The sequence below is a fragment of the Salminus brasiliensis genome, chromosome 20 (assembly GCF_030463535.1).
Source record: "Salminus brasiliensis chromosome 20, fSalBra1.hap2, whole genome shotgun sequence".
NCBI lineage: Eukaryota > Metazoa > Chordata > Actinopteri > Characiformes > Bryconidae > Salminus > Salminus brasiliensis.
Window position 1 is genome coordinate 3,823,460 of NC_132897.1, and position 20,000 is coordinate 3,843,459.

General features: G+C 44.4%; 1 protein-coding gene across 3 annotated transcripts in view; it reads right to left on the reverse strand.

Moving 5' to 3' along the window:
• taok3a (TAO kinase 3a) overlaps nt 1-20,000 on the reverse strand; it is a 107,046-nt gene that overhangs the window by 63,941 nt on the left and 23,105 nt on the right. For 2 of the 3 annotated variants that reach the window (XM_072664632.1, XM_072664633.1), the window contains exon 2: nt 364-455. The exons of the other annotated variant lie outside the window; for it this stretch is intronic. The gene's annotated coding sequence lies outside the window, so the exon portion shown is untranslated. The remainder of the gene's footprint in view (nt 1-363; nt 456-20,000) is intronic. 3 annotated transcript variants of the gene reach the window in all.

The window sequence follows — 20,000 nt, forward strand, 5'->3', positions numbered from 1 at the left end:
AATAGGACTCTCTGGAGCAGATTAACATCATGAACCTATTGGCATCATGCTTTATATCCCTCTATAGCCCACGGCAGGCATTAGGCAGCATGTATCCTTCTCTACAGGGACTTGACAAGCTGTGTGTGGGCATTTAAACATCTTGGTCAGCAATGAGTGCATTTATTAGAAGGGGTGTCCACAAACTTTTTTTCTAGGGTATTTATCTTAATTTTTCCCTTTTTCTCCCAATCTGGTTCGTAGCTCCCCCTAGCACTAGCAATACTCCCGACACTGGGAGGGTGAAGACATGCGTCCCCTCCTCTGATACATGCAAAATGGTGTGAGCCAAATCGTGACCTGCGTGAATCGTCACACCCATACCTTTAAACGTGGTGGAGTGGTGGATAGATTGGACCTGTGGTTTGTCTACTCCTCTACCCTCTGATTCATCACTAGCAGATACAAGCAAAGTCCTGGAGAGAGAGAGAGAGAGAGACAATCAGTTAATCATACTGTGCAGTGAGCACACATACCCGGACCAGTGGACAGCCATCGCTGCAGAGCCCAGGGAGCACAGAGGGTCAAGGGCCTTGATCAAGGGCGCAACAGTGGCAGCTTGCCCGGATATCGAACCCACAACCTACTGTCCTGCATGTAATTCTGCTTCTCCACATTTATTCAAACTCTGGAGCAGATGTAGCTGACTGAACCTATCGACACCATGCTGCCTAATGCCAGGCGTGGCCTAGTGGAGGGGTTTGAAGCCCCCCAGCACTGAGCTGTGGAGCAGTGGAAGAGCTGTGTTCTCTGGAATGATGGATGATGGACCTCCATCTAATACTTGGTTGGGGGTGAGTTGGGGATGAAGTGTGTTGGTGATCATCCAACATCCTGACCTCGCTAAAGACCTCGCTCTTGTGGCTGAATGCAATCAAATCCTCACAGCAATGCTCCTCCTCCAAAATCTAGTAGAAAGCCTTCTTCCCTGGACAGTAGAGACAGGATTTTGGAATCTGGCAGCCGTCCTTCACCATGTGTCAGAGTGTCATGATGGACGGACCAATAGCAATGTTGCCGTCACACCACACTGAACAGGTAAGCACCCCCACCCCCCCCCCCCCAAAAATGCATCATGTAATCCGAAATCTGCCCAAAACTACTAATCCTACGCTTACGCAACTGCCCTGGTCTCCGGACAAGCAGATTTACCCTCACACACACACACACACACACACACACACACACACACTTAAATATGTCAGATCTGTGTGGGAGGGGCCAGATTATTCCCTGGAAAGGGGGTCGAGGACTCCCTTCAGAATTCAAATCCAAACAAATGCCCCGTCTGTTTTTGGCCACAATCTCTTTTCCTCTCCTCCCCTCTTCTCCTCCATCTCCTCCATCTCCTCCCCTATTCATCTCCTCCAGAGCTGTGCCGTCCTCTCTATTCTCCATTCTCAGTGCTCCCCTACTGCCTTCCCTGCTCCTCTCCGAACATCTCCTCTATTCTTTTCCTCCATCCTCATCTCCTCCTCCACCTCCTCTCACCCCCTCCCACCTCTTTTTACTCCTCTCCAAACATCTCCTCCATTATTCTTCTCCCCACTCTCCAATGTCCTTATCTCCTCTGTCACCTCCTCTCCTCTCCTCTCATCTCCTTTCTTCTCTTCTGCTTTCTCCTGATCACCAGTCCTTTCCCCAACACCTCCTCTATTCTTTTCCTCCATCCTCATCTCCTCCTCCACCTCCTCCCACCCCCTCCCACCTCTTTTTACTCCTCTCCAAACATCTCCTCCATTATTCTTCTCCCCACTCTCCAATGTCCTTATCTCCTCTGTCACCTCCTCTCCTCTCCTCTCATCTCCTTCCTTCTCCTCGGCTTTCTCCTGATCACCAGTCCTTTCCCCAACACCTCCTCTATTCCTCTCCTCCCTGCTCTCCTCATCTCCTCTCTCCTGCTTTCTTCTCTTCCCTTCCTTCTCCTCTATTCTTTTCCTCCATCCTCATCTCTTCTTCCACCTCCTCTCACCCCCTCCCACCTCTTTTTACTCCTCTCCTAACATCTCCTCCATTCTTCTCCCCACTCGCCAATGTTCCCATCTCCTCTTTCACCTCATCACCTCCCCTCCCATCTCCTCTGCTTCCTAATATTTACTCTTCTCCTCCATTTTCCAGCTCTTTCATAACAAGTCCTCTCCTCCTATTCTCCCCTCTTCCAGCTCATTTCTCCTCCCATGTGTTCCTCCTCTTTCCACTCTTCCCCTCTATCTCCTCTTTCATCTTCTCTTCTGCTCCTCTATTCTCATCTCCTCGTTCACCTCCTCTCCTCTCCTCCAATCTCTTGTCTCTCTTCTGCTTCCTTCTCATTTCTGTTCCTCCTTTTTCTCCCCCACTCCTATTCCTCTCCTCCATACTTTCCTCATCTCCTTTTTACCTTATCTCCTCCATCCTATTTCTCCCTACTCTCCAATCTTCCTTCACCTCCTCCCCTGTCCTCCCATCTCCCATTCTCTCTTCTGCTCCCTATTATTGACTCTTCTCCTCCATTTTCTAGTCCTTTCATAACAACTCCTCTATACTCTCCTCTCTTCACCTCATCGTCTTCCATCTCTTTTCTTCTCCTCTTCTCTTCTTCTTCATCTTTCTACTCTTTTCTTTTTATTCAATCCTTTCTAACATCTCCTCGATTCCTCCTTCTTTCTCGTCTCCTCTCCTATTCTCATCTCCTCTTTCACCTCTTCCCCTCTCATCTCTGGTCTCTCTTCAGCTTCCTTCTCTTTTCAGTTTCCTCACATCTCCTTCATTCTTCTTCTCCCTACTCTCCAATGTTCTCCTCTTTCACCTCCTCTCCTCTCCGCTCTTCCCTAATATTTACTCTTCTCCTCCATTTTCCAGTCCTTTCATAACAACTCCTCTACACTCTCCTCTCTTCATCTCCTCTTCTTCTATTCCTTTCCTTTTATTCAGTCCTTTCTAACATCTCCTCTACTCCTACTTCTCCCTCATCTCCTTCTCTTCTCTCCTCACATCTCCTTCATTCTTATTCTCCCTACTCTCCAAAGGTGTCATCTTCTCTTTCACCTCCTCTTCTCTCCTCCCATCTCTTGTCTCTCTTCTGCTTTCTTCTTATTTCTTTTTTCCACTCCTATACCTCTCCTCCACACACTCTTCTCCCTACTCTCCAATGTTTTTATCTCCTCCAGCACCTCCTCCCTTGCCCTCCCATCTCATCTCTTCTCTTCTGCTTCCTAATATTTACTCCTCTCCTCCATTTTCCAGTCCTTTCATAACAACTCCTCTTTACTCTCCTCTCTTCCAGCTAATTTCTTCTCCCACCTCATCTCCTCGTTCACCTCCTCTCCTCCCCTCACATCTATTGTCTCTCTTCTGCTTCCTTCTTACTTTTGTTCCTCCTTTTTTCCCCCACTCCTCCCGACATCCCCTTATTCTTCTCCTCCATACTCTCCTCATCTCCTTTTTTCCCTTCTCTCCTCCATCCTTCTTCTCCCTACTCTCCTCATCTCCTCTTTCACCTCCTCCCCTCCCTTCTGCTTCCTATTATTTACTCTCCTCCAGTTTTCTTTATTTTCACAACAACTTCTCCATCTTCTCCTCACTTCTCCTCTCATCTCCTTTCTTCTATTCTCTCCTCCTTTTTCCATCCTCTCTTCTCAGCTCCTGTTGGCTTGAACAGGGCAGGGTGAATAAGGAGCAGGCTGGAAAGGAGATGAGTGTATTGTGTCGTGTTTGTGAGTTCCTTGAATGATTCATCGCTTCGACATCAAACGCTCCAAAAGCGCCTCGCGTGGAAAAACATCAGAGGCCCTATTCCCATCCCACAGAACCAGCCGGAATCACATTATCATCATAATCACCATCATCATCATGTAGAGAAGAGTAATAACTGATACCAGAACAGTTCACGCATTAGCAGTTAGCTCCCATACATCCACCATCCAGAACGTTCAGCAGGTCTCCTCGCTCTCCACACGCTCTCGGAAACCCCTCATGTAATTATTAGCCACAGAACCGCAGCCTGACCGACAGAAGCCATTGGTTCTGGACTGTTTGCTGCAACAGTGGAAATTTGGCTATAATTAGGTCAGGAACTGACCCTGGGTCAGCCCTGTTAACACAGAAATGGCAGCAGAACTACCTGGGAAAAAGCTCAGGGTCAAATGCAACAGTAATACACAAACACGCACACCATCTGTCCAAATGTTTGTGAACACCCCTTCTAATTAATGCATTCAGCTACTTCAAGTTGCACCCATTGCTGACACACACACAGCTTGTCTAGTCCCTGTAGAGTAAAGTACTGCCAATAGAATAGGACTCTATGGAGCTCATAAACATGAACCTATTGGCACCATGCTGCCTAACGCCAGGCGTGGGCTATAGAGGGGTATAAAGCCCCCTAGCATTGAGGAGCTGTGGAGCAGTGGAGGAACTGTGTTCTCTGGAATGATGGATGATGGTGCTCCATCCAGTACTTTTGGGTACTGAGTTGGTGGAGTTGGTCTGGGATGCAGTGACCTCACTAATGCTCTAGCCGCTGAATGCAATCAAATTCTATCAGCAATGCTCCTCCAAATTCTAGTAGAGAGCCTTCTTTCCTGGACAGTAGAGATGGAGGATACACTCTCCAATGTTCTCCTTAAGTTTAGCTTGCACTAGGAGGAGGGGAGGACAAGCACATGCCTTCTCCAACACAGGTGAAGCCAGCATTACTAGGCAGCCAATGAGCTTGGAGGAATGTGCCGGACCCCCAGCTCTGATGCAACGCCTGTATGGTGAGAGGGCACCATCTACCTAACCAGAGAGAGCATGGTCAACAGTGCTCTCTCAGGCTCCGGCTGCTGATGGCAAAGATTAGAGTTTCAATATTGTGGGAATTTTTAAAGTTGGGAAATTTACCATGGGAATGAACTGGAATTAATGACAATAAAATGGGAATATTTAAAGCTAAAGGTGAGAAACTTATAATATATAATAACATATATATAATAGATGGTAAAAAATCTACTGAAGCATGATCTTTGCTAAAATAATTAGATATGATACTGGGCTACTGAGAAGACCACACCCCCTGCATTCACTGTTCATTCCTCCATCCCATGTACAGCACATGTCCAGATGATTTCTAGAAACCTGACACTCACCACTAGCTTGTGGGAAAACACACTTAATTTGGTGTTAATAAATAATAATGAATACATACAGATAGCTAGCCTATGCTAGCCATTTTGGAATATTTCCAAAGTTCCCGTGGAAACATATCAGTAATTTACTGGAAATTTTCCACACCTTTGCAATCCTAGCAATGACAGACTCTTTTAATACTCTTGATTTTAGAAGAAACAGTGAATGAGCAAGCGTCCCAATACTTTTGTCAAAACTGTTTATCATGTTTATTCAAAGGGCTGTGTATGATTCGAAGTTCATCACTAAACAAAAATTTAAAAAGGGTCTACAGTAGACACTGCTTCAAGCAATGTTTCCTTATTTCCTCGTTCCTAGAAATCATGGATGGTGTGTATTGAAAAGGCACCGGCCCAAACGGCTTCCAGAATATCAACCCAATTCTCTCATATTAAGTCCAGTAGGCAACTTGGTCTCCTATGGACGTACAGACACATACTTGACCCTAGAAAAAAAAATGTTTCAGCCCTTATAAAAAAAAAAAAAGTTCAGGACTGTGCATCCTTCTCAAGAGCCCAGGGAACATGGACCCTACAGCCATTTGTAGTCCCAAACCACTGTGACCCAACACCCTTCAAACCTTCAAGACTTCATTGGTAAACACTTTCTCAAACTCAGTTCAGTAATCTATAAGTCAGCAATAACATCATCGCGTTCACATCTGTGATTTCTTTCCGATAAATAATTACGATACAATATTACGATAAAATAACGAACGCAGAAAACTATTTACCGTTCATTTCTGTGAAAGAGTGGAAGCGTTTGAGCTGTAAAGCAGCTTGTGGTTTTACTTCAATCTGACAGTTTCAAGTCTTCTCCATTGGGGAGTTCTTAGGGTGTTGCCCAGGGTTCTATTCTAGGCCCTGTTGTTTCTATAATCTATATTAAAAATAGGGATGCACCAGCAACTGGCAATAGTCCAGAATTTATTTATTGAATTTAATGCTTGGGACTAAACAATTTGGTTGTAAAGGTTCAACCTTCGTCCAGGATTTCAACCTGGATCCAGCCAATCACGTTCTCCAAATACCTCTGAATATTAAAGTCAAGTGTACCCTTAAAAATAAAGGCTCCTAAACGGTTCTTGGCTTAGAAATATTGGATAGGCCTAATAATTCAAATTTGTATCAAACCACATTAGAAGAATGTCGTTCCCATTCTGGTTCTTCAAAGTAAAACAACCATTGGACGGCCTCTGGACGGCCATTGGACGGCCACTGGAGGCCGAAGCTGGTTCCTCAATGCCAACTGACCCCTTAATATTTGTAAGAGTGTATGTTCTAATAGGATGGTGAAAGAATTCTGCTAGGCTAACAGCATCATTGCTTTGGTCCTGTCACCTTACATAACAGTCACCACGTTCACACCACTAACCAGAGCACCCCGTCCCCCCTGCAGGACGCGAAAGGCCTACAGTAGTGAGCGGATGTCCTAGCAAGGCGGCAGCGGCGGCGGCAGGACTGGGCTAAATGCAGTATGGAGCCACACAAGCTCCTTTCCTGGGACCCATTCATGTGTGTGTGCTTGACAGTTCGACATTCACAAACAGGAACATATCTGTGGCGTAAGGGCCCGAGCCAGCGGCCCTTTTTCTGGAAGATAAGATAAGAAGTGAGGGTAACTGCATCTCATCTCAACACCACACAGCAGGAGTGGCGTGGTCGGCTGGCTAGAGGAATCAACTGTAGAAGCGCCTACATGCTGTTTGCTACGCTCTGGTATGAAGGAGGTCTGAAATACTGTGTTGCACGATACACTGGAAAGCCAATGCTTTTTCAATAGTGCATTATGGGAAAGCAATCAATAATCCAAAAGTCCAAAATGCTGGTCTAGCTCCTGTACAATCAGGAATCAGGCTCGCCAACAGAATAGGCCTTTCTGGAGCAGATCAATATGAACACCCATCAATACGGGTGTTGGCAAGAGGGGGATAATGATCCCCAGCACTGGACCTCCAAAATCTAGACCGTTACTCCACCAAAATAAGGCTCAACCTTTATTAATAGCCTTGATTTCAGAAAACCCATTAATGAGCAGGCGTCCCAATACTTTTGTCCATGTCAGTTTTTAAGTTTTACATTGACTTAGAGTATCTTAGGGTAGTATACACCAGGCATCAGGCATAACCAGGCAAGACCACATGCCTAATATTGTGTCCCACTCGTGCTGCCACAACAGATCTGACCCATCGAGGCATGACCTTCCCAAGACCTCTGAAGGTGTCCCGTAGTATCTGTATCTGGGACCCTAGTGTCCTATAAGTTGTGAGCATTGCAATAATGTGCCTCAGGTGCACATGACCCTGTCCGCAGTTTACAAAGTGTCGTTCCCCAGAGAACTTCTCAGACTGGCTTCTGGCCACTGCATGCTGGGAACACCCAATTTGGATCTATAACCCATTCCTAGCCACTAGGAATTTGTGCTAGCAAGCTAGCACATGCTTCTTCTGGTACATGGACGTCACTGGACAGCTCAACACGCTTGAAGAAGTCTACACTGGCTACCAAGCTACTGACTGATTGGCACAGAGATTGCTGTCCGGGACTCCCATCCAAGGATCCCGATTCTGAGTAAACTCCAGAGACTGCTGTACCGCTGAAAACCCCAGGAGGTCATCAGTTCTACAAATACTCAAACCAGGCCTTCTGGCACCAACCATCAAGCTTAAAATAACTGATGGCCACAATGTGAGCAGTACCTTCCCAGGCCGTCTGGATACTGGTTCTCGAGCAGCCAACCTGCCAGGTCAACTTTCTTCAGTATTTCGACTCTAGCTTCTGACTCCTGGGTCAAAGGGCAAGTGTGAGAGACAAGGACAACAGACAGACACAAGGGACCACACAACCCGAGGCAGACCTGCAGACCTGCAGATAGTCTTCGGTATCAATTACAACCAGCAGACTCCAGCAATAAGAGCCATTCCGACATACAGGGACATCCAGCACACACTCCAATAGCTCCCAGTGAACCCACAACTAATGCACACATGTGTGTGTGTGTGTGTGTGTGTGTGTGTGTTCTCTCTCTGCCCCACTTTCATTACAGAGCGCCGTCATTAAACAGCATGTAAAGCCGAGCGCACTTCCATTTAGAGCATCGGGCTACATCTGCATCCCACAACCCTAAAAAACCCATCCCGAACACCCGGGAGAGAGAGACAGAGGGGCAGTGGGAGACAGAGAGGAAGAGAGAGAGTCAGAGGGAAGACACAGAACGAGGGGGAAAGGGAGCAGAAGAGAGAAATTAATATCGTAATATAGGTCAAAGGCACTGAGCTGTAGCGGGCTGCAGCGGCTGCCAGTTATTTGAGATGGCTGAGTGGAGGAAGGATTTGAGCAGGGTAGCAGGATGCTGATACTGACGCCACAGGGCCTCCCGGCCCTGGGGCCTGCTCCGTTTGGCACTACCTTCTAGAGCTGAGCAATATGGCCTAGGATCTCATCGCTACAGATTCCTAACATTCCTAACTGGTCAGGGTCCTATCGGGAATCACGGGGTACAAGGCAGGAATGCCCCCTGGACAGGATGCCAAGGTACCACACATCACACCCATTCACTTACACACCTGACACCTGAGTACCTGAAAGGAAACCCTTGCAAAACACAGGAGAACACACCACCAAACTCCTCACAGGCTGTGACCTGAAGGAGAATCGAACCCACAACCACCTGCTGTGCCACCTCCCTTTCCACAGTTCCACATTATTAATATGTAGTTATCCATAGTTGTCCAAGGCCTCTACTGAGTAATATTAACTGGTTTGACTAGCTGATTCGACTGGGACTGGTCCCAATCTCTGGCTGGTTTGTTCTCAGTCCTCCCCCGACTGCTACTGATCCGAAGATCCCAACTTGTCAAGTGAAAATCCATTGTTCGCTATCCCCCGCCCCCAGATAGTCCAACTGAACGTTCCCTGTGGTTTGGAACCACCCTTAAAATGACTCTACACCCAGCGTTGTCCACTTTTGTAAGAAACTACTGGGGCAGCCCAGATCACCACCTTGTGTGTTCTGAGACCTTCCCCTGACTGCAATTGGTCCCAATCATAGCCTTAGTTGTTCTGAGATCTCGACCTCATGGCAAATGGTCCGGATCTCCCCTTATTTGTTCAGAAACCTTCCCCCTGACTGCAACTGGTGCTGATCACCAACTCCGAGACTTGTCTCTGACTGTGACTTGTCCAGATCCCGTTTTGAGACGTCCCCCTCACAGTGTCCTATGACCGGGACCAGTTCTGATTACCACTTTCTTTCTTTGGAGGCCTCCCTCTTCCTCATTTGGACACCTTCCCTCAATTGTTATTGGTCCTGATCACTCCCTTGCTTGTTCTGGGACCTTCCCATCACAGTGAATGGTCTGGATCCTCAACGTATTTGTTCAGAGACCTTCCCCTGACTCTAACTGGTCCTGATCACCACTTCCGATACCTCCCCTGACTGTGACTTGTCCAGATCCCTACCTTGATTGTTCTGAGACCTTCCTCTGACTGCAATCGGTCCAGATCATAGCCTTAGCTGTCCTGAGATCTCCCTTGACTGCAATTGGTGCCGATCACCTGATCATTCTGGGGTGGCCCAGATCCCCACCTTGTTTGTTCTGAGATCTCCCACTTAGGGAGAATTATTTGTTCAGATACCTTCCCCAGGACCGCTTCTAAATACCACTTTCTTTCTTTGGAGGCCTCCCTCTTCTTGTTTTTTCAGACACCGTCCCTTAACTGTTATTGGTCCTAATCACTACCTTGCTTGTTTTGGGACCTTCCCCTTACAGTGAATGGTCTGGATCCTCAACGTATTTGTTCAGAGACCTTCCCCTGACTCCAACTTGTCCTGATCACCACTTCCAAGACTTCCCTCTGACTGTGACTTGTCCAGATCCCCTTGATTGTTCTGAGAGCTTCTCTTGACTGTGGTAATTGGTTTTGAGACCTCACACTCGGGGCGAATACTCCCCACCTTATTTGTTCACAAACCTTTCCCTGACTGCAATGGACGCAGCTCACCAATTCTTAGACTTCCCCCTGACAGTGACTTGTCCAGATACCTCACACTCAGGGCGAATAGTCTGGATCCCCACCTTATTTGTTGGAAACCTAGAGAAACCTTCCCCTGGCCACACTTGGTGATCACTGCCTTGTTTAGTCGGAGACCTCTTCTTCGGGATTCCGACTGGTCCTGATCACCACTTTGTTTGCTATTAAACCTCCCCAGACTAGGATAAATCGCAGTCAGCAGGAGGTCTCGGAACAAACGCCGCAGGGATTTGGACCACCACAGGCGAAAAGGGGTCACTGCAACTACGCTTGGCGTGTACAACCTTTTCCTACGGTTGTATACAAACTTGCATAGAGACGCACTAGACTGACGATCCAAACTTTCTTTTGCAGAAACATCCACAGTTTTAACTGTAATTAAACCAAGCAAGAAAGCCAACACTGCTTCGTTGACAAACACGTTCGTTGCCCAGGGATACTACGCACTCTGCTAAAAACACACGAGCGCTCCTGCAGTGAGAAGCAGTGGGAGAAAGCGAGTATTCCCAAGGCGATCCCCTGGTGGGACAGCACTTGAGCGACAGCGTTAAATGAAGCTCCGGATGCGTCAACACGTCTGTGTTGTTTGAGCGCGAGTGTGCGAGTGTGTCAGCGCGTGCTACGAGCCATCAGCGGCTCCTTTTTTCACGAGAGCGGGAAAAACCAAGGCTCCCAGCAGCCCCAGGCTCAGCACTAGCCCAGATTTCTACTCCACAAATTAATACACAAACAGCATTAGCATAGGCCATGTGTGTGTGTATGTGTGTGTCTGTGAGAGACTTCAGCACAACATCGAGCGAGAGAGCCTTCTTCTGTTCACCTGCCCTCTCGTTCACCTGCATCCAGTCAATACAACACAGCCCCGTCACACAGGATGCAGTCTTCACTAGTGCTGCAGCGATACTGATACCGTATTGGTATCGGTGCTGATGCTGGCACTTACACACAATATTAGTACTGGCAATACAGAGCACAGATACCATGAAGCTAACTGACACCCTACTATTTTTTTTATTATGAATTATTTTTATTATAAATAATAATATATTATTATTATATTATTTTTAACATTTTTATTTGCTTCATTTGACTTCATGAAACCTATCGTTTAAAAAACAACCAGTAAAAGCCCGCCATAAATAGACGTTCTGACCATTAACACAATATTGGTACCGGCAATACAGAGCACAGATACCATGAAGCTAACTGACACCCTACTATTTTTTTTAATTATTTTTATTATGAATTATTTTTATTATAAATAATAATATATTATTATTATATTATTTTTTAACATTTTTATTTGCTTCATTTGACTTCATGAAACCTATAGTTTAAAAAACAACCAGTAAAAGCCCGCCATAAATAGACATTCTGACCATTAAACAGACTTTTAATGCACTTTTATTTTTACATTTTTTTCCTGAAACCAAAAGTTATGTTTTAGCAGCTTGTTTAAAAGAAACCTGCTGAAGTTTGGTAGCTTTTTACACCAATACGGGAACCTGAATGTGAAATTTGCTGCAGAAGCTAAACTGTTTGGTGAAGCTTAGCCAGATTATGCTCCCCTACCTGCATGAGTTTCTGCATTGTGGCCATTTTTATCTTCTCAAAGCTCTGAAACTTTCCAAATGTGCAGTTTCTCAACCTGTAACTGTTGTTTTTCCAAGCTTATTAGATCATATTTGGGAAAAATAAGACTTATAAGAAGTGGAACACTATGAAGATCAGGATTTATAGCCGTCTTTCCAGAATTTAAGTCAGAGCTGGTACTGGTATCGGAACGCGGTATCTGAAAAGACTTGAAAATCTGGTATCTGAAAGGAAAAAGGGGTATCGGTGCATCCCTAGTTTTTGGCCTTGAAGGTTTAGAGCTTGTGTGCTGTGTCACTGAGGTCTAGGCCTATGAATGGCTGTAGGGTCCATGTTCCAAGGATACAGTCATCATCCAGGGGCCAGCCCCTTCGTACATGATGGTACTGGTCAAAATTCGATCCAGCTTCAAGTACGGCTCGGCTCGACCCGCCATCCTTTAAGATCCATGGAAGGCGAGCGTCCAGACTTTTTTCTGTCCTGCACTGAAGTGGTGGAACGAGCTTCTCTGGGTGTCCAAACAGCAGAGTCCAGCGCTCGCTGTCCTCAAACCCAGACTGAAGACCCTCCTTCTCTGAGAGTACTCAGGCGAAGAGAAGAGTATTATGGTCTCCTGATTGACTTGTGTTTAGTAGAGTCTAAACTTAGAGGATCTTAGAGGTCGCTCTGGATAAAAGCATCTGCTAAATGCCTTAAATGTAAATGAATAAGTAGTAACAGTGCATCACTATAATTGCCATAAAAATGCCATAAAATGCCATAAAATGATAAATATGGTGCAATAAAGTCTCACATTCCAGTAAAACTACACTACATACAAGGTCAGCAATTGCCCTGGGGTGAACTCTGGTATTTTCTCCCACTCACACACACACACACACACACACACGGAAAAGCCCGACTGTAGCGCCCAGTGTAATGATGGCCGGTGCACAGATGGCTACAGTGAGTTGTGTAATGTAGGGCATCAGGCACAGGAGTGTCTCAGTAAACCTGACTGGTCTGCACAGTCAGCGTGTCACTACACTGCAATCGCCTGCAACCAGGGTACGGTCATTATCAAAGGGGCAATTAAAGAAATAATAATAATATAATAATAATATTAATAATAACGACCTCATTTGCAGCAAAAAGAAACTGATGACTATCTAAATCCAGTGTTTCTTAGCAACCTTAGCCTAGCATCTCCGCTATACACTGACAACGCGAACCACAGATTGTGTCGACTCACTGAACATGAATCACTGAATCACCGAATCATTTACGCTGAACATGCACCTTTTTAAGTCAAAAGTACACTATATGGACAAAAGTATTGGGACACCTGCACATCCTGCTTTTGTTGGAGTAACTTTGTCCATGCAAGAAGGCTTTCTAGTATTTTGGAGGAGCACAGCTGTGAGGATTTCAGCGACCAAGAGGTCATCTGGGAAGTCAGAGAACAAAGTTCTTCCACTGCTCCACAGCTTAAATGTTGCTGGGGGGCTTTATACCCCTCTATAGACCATGCCTGGCAGCATGGTGCCAATAGACTCATGTTTATCTACTCCAGAGAGTCCTATTCTATTGGCAGTATTTCTCTACAGGGGCTAGACAAGCTGTGTGTCAACAATGGGGGCCACCTAAAGTAACTGAATGCATTCATTAGAAGGGGTGTCCAAATACATATGACACACAGTGTATTTAAATAAGTAGTTGTGCTGTGATTGGACCACCCACAAAGGAAACGCCACCATCAGGTCAGTCAGTGTCACTGCAGTGCTGAGAATGACCACACACGCAAAAATACTACAGTCTGCTCTGTGGTGGTCAGTCCTGTGGGGTCCTGACCTTTGTTATGAGCCTCCTTTCACCCTGTTCTTCAGAGTCTGCAGAGAAACAGATGGACTAGGCTTCCTGTACTACCTCACTTCACCTCACTACTGACCTTTACTGCCACCGATTGATCAGCAGGCCGACGGCTGCGCACTGAACGAAATTACACAGCATCGATCGGATATGCACTGATTAGGAGCCCAAGCCTAGAGGCCATGCTGCTACGGGACAGTGCTGATGCACACATGCTAATCTCTCACTACGAGAACTCCAAAATACACTACGTGTCCAAATGTTTGTGGACACCCCCTCTAATGAACGCATTCAGCGCATTCTTGAAGTTGCACTCATTGCAGACACATACGTGAAAATGCACACATACACACACAGCTTGTCTAGTCCCTGTAGTAGAAGTACTGTCAAAACAATAAGACCCTCTGGAGCAGACAAACCAACACGAACCTATTGGCAACATGCCTAAAGATGGACAAAAAAAGCAGGACAATTTTGGCACCTCAATCTATTATGAATTTTTCAGAATCTGCTATGAATTTTTCAATATCTATTATGAACTGTGTTCAGGATCCGCTATGAACTGTGTTCAGAATCCGCTATGAATTTTTCAGAATCTGCTATGAACTTTTCAGAATCCACTATGAACTGTGTTCAGAATCCGCTATGAACTGTGTTCAGGATCCGCTATGAACTGTGTTCAGGATCCGCTATGAACTGTTTTCAGGATCCGCTATGAATTTTTCAGAATCTGCTATGAATATTTCAATATCTATTATGAACTGTGTTCAGAATCCGCTATGAACTGTGTTCAGAATCCGCTATGAACTGTGTTCAGAATCCGCTATGAATTTTTCAGAATCTGCTATGAATATTTCAATATCTATTATGAACTGTGTTCAGAATCCGCTATGAACTGTGTTCAGAATCCGCTATGAACTGTGTTCAGAATCCGCTTTTCAATTTTTCAATATCTATTATGAATTGTGTTCAGGACAGGTGCTGAGGAAGGGTCATTAACAGGTAAGAGCTTATTAACATGGCCTTGGTGAAATTACAGCAGTGGAAAGGAGATGGTGACCTGCGTATTGTGATTCTCAAACCTGTGAACTCTAGTTTCTAACTTTAGAAGACATTAGAAAAGGGTGGAGAGGCGTGGTGTGAAGGGTGGGGGTCAGATTATGTAAAGGCTTCAGGCCTGGATCAGCGTGGTCAGGGGTTTTCTCTTTTTTTAATCCAGGCCCCTCGTCACAAGCTGGTCCTTCTGCCCTAGTTGTAAGAGATGATCGTGAAAGTGGCTTCTGAGGCTGAACATACATACACACACACACACACACACACACAAAATGGTGACACCTCATTAAACCTTCTGGCTTTTTTTAACATATTTAAACCTCTAGACCTTTGACCTTCATGTGGTCAACACTGAGACACTGAGGTAATCTAACTAAACACACACGTCTGAGGAAACGTATTTAATCATTGTTTATAAAATAGAATTAATAGAATATTAAAATTATTATATTATTATTATATTATTATTATTATTATTATTATTATATAATTTTCCTGTCTGTCTTATTTAAACCTCAGACGTTTAGTCTGGTCTGCTCTTGATGGTTGAAGTGAGTGGTGAAGAAGAAGATCACCATGGCCAGATCCAGAGAGCTCTCTGAGGCCTTCAGAAAGAAGGGTGGAGATGTTGTAGAGGAGTCTGGGAAGGGTTTTGAGAAGATCTCAGAACAGTTAGAAATCAGCCGTCCCACTGTCTGTCCACTAAATCATCATCTACAAGTGAGGAACATTTAGAACAACATGGCCAGATCAGACCAGCCTAGCAAGTTCAGCCAAAGAGCAGAACCTCAAGATGAGTGAAGAACCATCCTACACCATCCTAAAATCTCATCACTGGATCTACAGGCAGCTCCTACATCACAGGCAATGTCCAAGTACAGCATCTACCACCAGAAAGAGACCACACACAGCTGATAGTCATGGGAGGTGGGCAAGGAGGAGACCCTTATGACCAATAAATAAATAAATAAATAAATAAATAAAGCAAGACTAAACATTCACACGTACACACGTGAGTCTGTGTGTGTATGTGTGAGTGTGTGTGTGTATATGTGTGTGTGTCATTTGTCTCTGCAGGAGGTGAAAGAGCTTTATCTAAGACTGTAGAGGAGTGTAAAATACACTTTGCTGTTCTCAACACAGGAAGCATGACAGAACAGCCCCCCCACCCACACACACACACACACACACACACACACACACACACACACACACACACACACACACACACAGGAAGTCACTCAAGATTCTCAATCAACCACACACATACATACATATCAGAACACCCTACCATAACAATGCACATTCACACACTAACTCATTTAGCAGCACACACACACACACACACACACACTCTCTCTCTCACACACTCCTCATGCTTCAAATAAAACGAGGAGCTTCTCTAAGCCCAACAGGATTTTCCAATCAGAGATAGCAAAGAGATTTAATGACAGCATGCGGCAGTATATCTCTCTCTCTCTCTCTTTCTCACACACACACACACACACACACACACACACACACAAAGCTGCCCCCTGTCCTGGCACACTACACACATCAGCGGCTTTTTACACCATCAAATATTTAGGCTCTAAAGCAGCAGAATTAAAACACCACAGCCTGAGAGAAAAGAGGAAGTGCAACTGTGCGCACACACACACACACACACACACACACAAACAAACACACACACACACACACACAGCTTTACGACTCAAGCAATGGCAAAGAAAAAAAAAGGTTGGTTCCACAAACACACAAAAAACAACTTATTTATGATGATGATGATGATGATGATGATGTGAGTCATGTGTTACCAACTCCAATTTTACACACGTCTTCAGAAACATGGTTCTCAATGGAACCAACAGTGGTTCCATGTGAGTGTGTTTGTGTGAAGTGTTCAGAATCCGCTATGAATTTTTCAATATCTATTATGAATTGTGTTCAGAATCGGCTATGCGTTACATCTCTCTCTCTCTCTCTCTCTCTCTCTCTCTGTCACTCTCTTACACTCACACACACACACACACACACACACACACACACACACACACACACACACACACACCCCTCCTTTTCCACTCAGTGGAGTGTGAGTGCAGTTGATTCAGATGCTGTAATTTTCTGCTGGCCGTGCTGAAGTCATTACTTACAAACACCCTAGCTCTGAGCCCGCACACACACACACAGACACACACACAGACACACACACACACATTCTGAAACGCTAAACATGATCAAGTACTAGGAAACAGAGAGACAGAATGTCCATACATTGATCATAAACAGCTAAATATAAATGCCAATCCCACCCTATTAAAACATGAATGGGCTCGAAAATATTTAAATATTTAGAAATATATTTTTATTACTAAACAAAAAGAAACTGAAAGAGATAGAGGCATACGTCTAATCTCTCTCTCTCTCTCTCTCTCACACACACACACACACACACACACACACACACAGTCATATGCACACACTATTCTCACTAGGGACTGAATTTCACAGGACTGACTACAAACGGCTGAGGAACGAACCTTAAAACACCAAATATACACACAGGTGTTTACGAGCAGCACTGAGCAATAACATTTTTTAATGATATTAAATGTGTGTGAGGTGGAGTTCTATACATACTGATACACAAATGGTAGAGAGAGAGAGAGAGAGGGGGGGGGGGATTCATCTTGTTTGGCTTAATGCCACATTTACTATTTTTTCTTTCTTAATTCAGTTTGGTTTTATTGGTGTTTTTCTTCCTGTGTTGATTTATTATTATGATCCAGTGCCGAGCTGAGGAGGACGGGTTCCCCTTCTGAGTCCGGGTCTCCCTTAAGGTTTCTTCCACTCGAGCTGAGGCTCCATAGAAAAGTCTATAGAAATGAAATGGAATTGAACTGAATTGAGAGAGAGAGAGAGAGAGAGAGAGAGACCACATCTAGGCCACTGAGTCATGGTAAGCGCACGGTTTTGGGGATTTTTCTCCTATTTTGTTGGGAATACAGGCCGAGCTCAGAGTGCGCATTACAGACGGGGCTGTAGGAGCGTTTGTAGGAGTGTACAGACTGAGAGCTCATGGCTTTAGAGTCAGGATTTTAGCTTTTATCCCTCTGAAGTCCGCCTGCAATTAATTTGGGAATTAATTTAGGCTCAACAGAGTCTTTTTTTGCTCGCTCTCTCTCTCTCTCTCTCTCTCTCTCTCTGTTCATTCATCTCTCTGTCGTGAAAACAGTTAAAAAAAAGGAGAAAAAACTGTCTGGATTGCTGAATTTTAGCTGTCGGGCAAAATTCGGGGAAAAAAAACCTTTCAGATCAGTGGTGAGAAGAGGAGCGAGGAGTCATTCCCTAAATCACTGCACTGATGTGAATCCTCAGCAGCTGAATCCATTGACTATGAATTCACATCCAGCTACAATCCTAACATCACCCAGAAAATCAGCCTTCGAACAGTTTTCATCCAATACCTGGTTTATCTAATCCATTAAGTTCAGTCAGTTTCTGCTGAAGGACAAATCTCTTATTAATCACCACAAAAATAACCTTAACCGCTATGAATTATTCAATGTGCACTGAGAATCATTTCTACTATAAATAGTTCAGTAACCGGTATAAATTATTCAGCCTCTTCATGAATTCTTTATCATCTACTATTAATAATTCAGCATCTACTACAAATATTCTAGTAACCACTATGAATTGTGTAATATCCACTATCAATCATTAGTTAATACTACAAATAGTTCCATAACCACTATGAATGGTTTAGTATCATACTATAAATTTGTAACATCCACTATGAATCACTATGAACCAATAGTTTTTCGGTCCCTACTATAAACAGTGCAAGAACCACTATGAATTGTTCAGTCCCTACTATAAACAGTGCAGCAACCACTATGAATTGTTCAGTCCCTACTACAAACAGTGCAGTAACCACTATGAATTGTTCAGTCTCTACTATAAACAGTGCAGTAACCACTATGAATTGTTCAGTACCTACTACAAACAGTGCAGTAACCACTATGAATTGTTCAGTCTCTACTATAAACAGTGCAGTAACCACTATGACTTTTTCGGTCCCTACTATAAACAGTGCAGTAACCACTATGAATTGTTCAGTCCCTACTACAAACAGTGCAGTAACCACTATGAATTGTTCAGTATCTACTATAAACAGTGCAGTAACCACTATGAATTGTTCAGTCCCTACTATAAACAGTGCAGTAACCATTGACTTTTTCAGTCCCTACTATAAACAGTGCAGTAACCACTATGAATTGTTCAGTCTCTACTACAAACAGTGCAGTAACCACTATGAATTGTTTAGTCTCTACTATAAACAGTGCAGCACCTAAAGATGCACAGATTCGATACTTGGATCGGATATCGGTCCCGATACTAACAAAATTAGCTGGATCGGGTATCGGATAATTAGTCTTATGCAAGGGACTGATCCATTTTTTTCAGTATTCTAGGCTTCATAACTCAGGATCAGAGTAACCTACAGACATCATACACCCATCATAGCAAACAGCAAGCCTCCCCTATCTACCCCACATGGTGCCCTCGACCAGTCATCAGCTATCAGCAAGGAATACAGCTCATCTTCCATATAAGGAGAATTAAGAAGGGAGGAGCTGCTCGCTCCGCTTTAGTGTCACAGACTTTGAATTTCAGAATAAAAGTCCTGAGCCCAGACAGCACTGTGCTGAAATCCTGCACGGTTATTATATTTATATTTCAGTGATAAATATATATTTTTATTTGTGTTTTTATAGTTTGTTTTACAAAGTTAGTAAAGTAATAATTACGTCAATCCTGATGCCTTAAGTCTCTCCCAGATGGTAAGATATATAGTTTATTAATTCAACAACGGTATCAGGTATCGGCCAATATGCAGAATTCTCGTATCGGTATCTGTATCGGAACAGAAAAAGATGGATCAGTGTATCCCTAGCAGTAACCACTGTGAATTATTCTGTATCTACCAAAAATACTGTGACTGTTGTGATTCGTTACACTGTTAGTGAGAACAGTTCATGAGGAATGGGTCGATATGAATGATTCACAGCTGCTCGTAACAAGAACTGTTACATTAACCTTCAGAAAACGTTCAGAGAGCATTTCCCTTCTGCAGCAAGGTTACCGTGATGTACGGCTTTGTTATGACAGCGACAATAAATAACCTAAAATAAGACAAGATACAAAAGCACTTCTCCCTCAGCGGTCTCGCCAACCTAGCCAGGTCAATGAGAGCGAGTGTGTGTGTGTGTGCGTGACTCC